At 32.9% G+C, this 5,491-nt stretch overlaps 1 protein-coding gene across 1 annotated transcript in view; it reads left to right on the forward strand.

Annotated features, from left to right (window-relative positions):
• The first annotated feature begins 911 nt into the window (after positions 1-911).
• bmf1 (BCL2 modifying factor 1) overlaps positions 912-5,491 on the forward strand; it is an 8,670-nt gene continuing 4,090 nt past the window's right edge. The window contains exon 1 of the mRNA XM_016289416.1: positions 912-1,014. The gene's annotated coding sequence lies outside the window, so the exon portion shown is untranslated. The remainder of the gene's footprint in view (positions 1,015-5,491) is intronic.

Genomic DNA, 5,491 nt, shown 5'->3' on the forward strand with positions numbered 1-5,491 from the left:
GTTGAATATTTCAGCATTAAATTCCGAATTCAGATGTTTTTGTATTATTGCACTAAAGTGTATAATTGATCTCACGTAAAAAATCCTTTATACTCAAATTCATTTTTTACTGTACTTCTATTGGTTTTATTTATTTATTTATTTTTGTTACGTATCAGTGCAATAAATAAATAAATAAATGTCAGGGTGGAAAAAGAAAAAAACTAAATAATAATAATAATAACAATAATAAAATAAAAAATACAAAGAAAAATCAGTTACCCTGATGAATTATGATAAAGACTGGCAAACTGTATATTTATCCCTTGTTTATACTATTCTATTCTATTTTATTTTATCTTATTTTATTTATTTATTTCTTTTGTTAAGTATCAGTGAAATAAATAAGAAATATAAAGAAAATAATAATATAATAAAATAAAAAAATCAGTTACCCTGATCACTGTGATTAATTATTTTTTATGATAAAAGACTGGCAAATTTATAGTATTTAATTTGATTTTGTATTTTGTTTTTATTTATTTATTTATTTATCAGGGACAATACAAGCTAATTATCTCGTCACTGTGATTTACTTGTGCCTTATTCATCTAAAATTGCTTTTGTATTGATATTTCGGCAATGTTGTGTGACTAAAAAAAATTATGTCATTATGACCTCTTCATTAAAATGCGCCTGTCTCTTTTAGTGTGTGTGTGTGTGAGTGTGTGTGTGTGTAAGAGAGAGTGTGTGTGTGTGTGTGTGTGTGTGTGAGAGAGAGAGTGTGTGTGTGTGTGTGTGTGTGTGTGAGAGAGAGAGTGTGTGTGTGTGTGTGTGTGTGTGTGCGTGTGTGACGTCAGTGCGGGGGGCGGGGCCTCGCCGCTGCAACTCATGCGCGCGGTCGACACAAACAGAATGGAGTGAGCCGATGAGGGACGTGCAGCGATCGAGCGAGCAGCTGATATTTTTTGCACTTCACGGCAATTGCTTTTACTTAAACATTTCTACTGAGCTGGAAAAGAGACAGAGACAAAGGTAAGACGCGTAATAGCTATTAAAAAAATCAGTGAAGCTGTTATTGTTGTTGTATAAACCGGCACTTTGGCTGTGTTTCAAATCCTAGTGAGCTGCCTACATAGACAGCAGCGCGTGTGTCTGCGCTCAGCTCTACAGTCAGCTCACTAAGTTTGGGAACTTCTTACTTTAACACCCTGCCTTTGCGGACCAAAACTGCTGCTGTCTAGGAAGACACACACTAGGATTTGAGACACAGCCCTGTAGTTCTCATAGTACATTTAGAAGATCACATCTCAAATCTGATTTTTATTAATAATGACCGTCTAAAGTGCTGGAGACAAGTGTCATAAATACTTTATTACGCCTGTCAGTGTGTTTTATTGGTATTCCATGTCTAACTAACAGACTTTATGATGAGATAACAGTGTCATGATGGCATAATGGTGTTGTTGAACTACTGTAATGTCATTTAGATATGGAGATGAGAACTTTAATAACACGAGAGCAATAAATGTGGAGGATGATGATGGAAAGATTAAGAAGTGAGCGTCTAAACACTGGGTATAGTCACTCATTTCTCATTTCTATTGGACTTTAGTTTGTTGTCATGCATGTCATGCAGATACTGAAGCAGGACAGTTTATTTCCGAGCTGTGCTGGATAGTGTGTGTGTGTGTGTGTGAGTGTGTGTGTCTAACTGTTAGATAACACAATGCTGTTGTTTAACTACTGAAATGCCATTATGAGAACTAATAATATAACACGAGAACAATAAATGTGGATGGTGATGATGGAAAGATGAAGAACTGAACATCTAAACACTGGTTATAGTCACTCATTTCTCATTTCTGTTGGACTTTAGTTTGTTTTCATCAAGAAGTCATGCAGTTATTGAGGCAGGGCAGTTTATAGCCGAGCTGTGCTGGATAGTGTGTGAGTGTTTTGTGGTGTTCTGGCTGGTTTGTGTGTCTGGGTGTGTGTGTGTTTCCTCACTGGGTCAGTAGTGCTACAGAAGCTCTATGGGAGGCGTCAGTCACCGACTAACAAATCACTCCACCACCACTGCCGCTGTTACACGACTTGAAGTCGAAGCTTACTGGCAAAGGTTGATTGCTCTTATGAAAATGTGTCTTAAATACACCATACAGTACTTTCAAGTACACTACAGAGAAAACACAGCATGCAAAACAATAGTAGCATAAATCCACTTGGTTGATCCTGCATTGAAGACACTCAATAACTAAAAGTGCTATAAATAAACATGTTATTTTTAATGGTATTTTGTTATTATTTTCCATATATAAAATTTTTTTGTGACTATGTATTAATTTATTTATGCATGCATGCATTACTTTTATACATGCATTTATTTATGCATTTATACATGCATTTATTTATGCTTTTATACATGCATGTATTTATGCATGCATTTATTTCTTTTTGCATGCATTGGATAATTGCTATATTTATACCACGGTGTTTACATCATTGAAGAATAAATTGCATTTTTAAGTAATATATAGCATTTTTTTGTGTCCAGAAGTGCATTGTTGATTTTATTAGTGGTTGTAGATATGAAACTGTGGTTTGTTGTGGAGAGTCTCTCGTGGGTTAGTTTTGGTAACGTTGTTGAAGTTGTTTTGTTGAAGAGGTCAGATGGAGTTGAGTTAGCAGGGCCGTGGTGATTTTGGACTGCTGCGCTCATGAATGGATTGTCGTTTGTGTTTGTGTGTGTGTCTGCAGCGGTAGAGGGAGCTGTGTGTTGCTCTGCTTTTTGCTGCGTCACTTTTACACTCATTGAGGAAATCAGATGCGATAGTTTGCGGTGTGTGACACGTGTTTCTGAACTTTTATACACACATGTGACACAGGACGTTCACACGCACCTCTGAGCGCCACACTTCCGGTGGATGAGATACTTTATGGCCTGAGAGAATGCTGACTGTTACTCATAAGTGACATGAAGGGTTTATTGGAAACTTTTTTTTGAAGGATGTGGTAGTTTACCGGAAGAGTTCGACAAAAAGAAGACTGCACTCGGTTGCTAACTGACTGAAGCTCACAAAGAAAGACCCCGGTTGGCAGAAATAAATAGGAAACTGTGTTTGCATATACTATGAAGCCTCTTATTAGGACCATTTATTTTTCACTTTTTTTTTTTGCATTTATAATTTTTTAAATGACAATTGAAGCAGATTTGTCGAAGTTGCCAATACCGTAATGCAAAATATTTCGTTTTAATTATTGTAATGTAATTTCAAATGTAAATTGGCAATAAATTAATATATATATATGCGTGTGTGTGTGTGTATACAGTGGTGTGAAAAAGTGTTGGCCCCCTTCCTGATTTCTTATTTTTTTGCATGTTTGTCACACTTTAATGTTTCAGATCATCAAACAAATTTAAATATTAGTAAAAGATAACACAAGTGAACACAACATGCAGTTTTTAAATGAAGGTTTTTAATATTGAGGGAAAACAAAATCCCAAACTACATGGCCCTGTGTGAAAAAGTGTTTGCCCCCTAAACCTAATAACACTAATATTTAAATTTGTTTGATGATCTGAAACATTAAAGTGTGACAAACATGCAAAAAAATAAGAAATCAGGAAGGGGGCCAACACTTTTTCACACCACTGTATACACACACACACACACACACACACATACACGCATATATGTATATATATGCATGTGTATAATTTAAAATTTTGCATAAATAAAATTCAGTTGGAATGATTGATTAAAATAATAAATAAATTAACATTTTTATTCAAATAATTAAAAAATAATAAAACCGTATATATAAATTAAAAATAGTAGACTACTGACAAAATAAAAACTTTAAATATTAAATGTTATATATATATATATATATATTTAATACAAATATTGTTCACATTACAATAGGCTACTGACAATTGGTGGTATAAATGTATGCATTATATTCACTCTGAAAATAATAACAAAACGTCTTAATGGTACTAAATAATAATAATAATTTAAATATTTTTTTCTGGGGTGATTTGGGGTGAAATGGGGTTGATTTTTCGACAGTGTTCCTGAGATTCGCCCATCTGTATGTTGTTAAAATGAACAGAATATGGATGAAGTGTTTGAGCACCAGTGAGGTGAAACATAAGTGTTTATAATAATAATACAGTAGTATCCCACCCTAATGTTGCTTTAACACTGACTGAACAAACATTATGAGCTCCTGACTCTCAGAGCCGTCGATTTTCACCGATCCCGAAGCTTCACCGCAGAACATGGAAAGTGTAGGCGAGACGGTTTCTGTCTTTGCCTCGCCAAACCTCGTCCAGGTTAAATATAGCAAACCAGTCGTCTAACCTCAGCCGAGCGCGTGGTTTCATCGCTGCTATTTATCTAAATCAGTTCGGCCAGTGACCACAAGAGACACTAATCTTTAGTCTAATTATCCTGCTGTTAACGGGCCATAAACGGGAGGCTGGTTGGGCTGAAACACCCCGTTATTACTCTGAGATGTCATTTGTGTAAGTACTTGTATTCACACATCTTTTGTGTGCTGTTTAGTGGTTGACCGAAATGGGTTTTTCATTGGCTGAGGCTCTTAACGACGGGTTTTATTTCAGTTTCATCGAGTGTTGACATACAAGAGTCCAACAGTTTATTTATATCACCATGAACCACATAATCCCAACGAAATGCAGAATTATTACCATGAAGAAAGATCAGCATTCAGCACCAGAAGTTTTACTCTTGAATCTGTATTTAATGTCTTGCAGGTCGAGTTAAACGAAAAAGACTAGATTATTAAATGGAACTCGCAAAGAAAGCCCTGGGTCGACAGAAAGAGGTTGATCATTATATTGTGCGTTAACAATGAAGCCTATTTTTAGGACCATTTAATTTTTATTTTTTTTCACATTATACTTTTTTAAAAACGACAATTTAAGCATATTTTCCCCTAAAAATTCTCATTACCGTAAAGCAAAAAATATATAAAAATCCCACTTTCAGTAATTATAAATAAAAATGAGCATAAATAAAGTTTATGAAAATTGTATAAATACCTAAATGCATAATGTATAAATACCTTTTAAAATTATTAAAAATAATATGTATATGTGTGTAATATATAATATATATAATGAATTGCATAATTAATATTCAAAATTTTATATTTTTCATTTGTAATGATTTACATTTTATTTATATGCTACATTATATATATATATTGTATTTAATATTTACTGTAAAATTGTAATAATTACAAATTAAAACATTTAGATTTGTATATATATTTATGTATAAAGTATCATTTTTATATATAATATATATAATTTTAAATATATATATATATATATATATATATTTAATCTTTTTCATTTGTAATTATTTACATTTTATTTATATGCTACATTATATTATATTTAATATTTACTGTAAAATTTTAATAATTACATACACACATATATATATATATATATATATATATATATATACATATA

Source organism: Sinocyclocheilus grahami, unplaced genomic scaffold (genome assembly GCF_001515645.1).
Source record: "Sinocyclocheilus grahami isolate Dianchi unplaced genomic scaffold, SAMN03320097.WGS_v1.1 scaffold245.1, whole genome shotgun sequence".
Classification (NCBI taxonomy): Eukaryota; Metazoa; Chordata; class Actinopteri; order Cypriniformes; family Cyprinidae; genus Sinocyclocheilus; species Sinocyclocheilus grahami.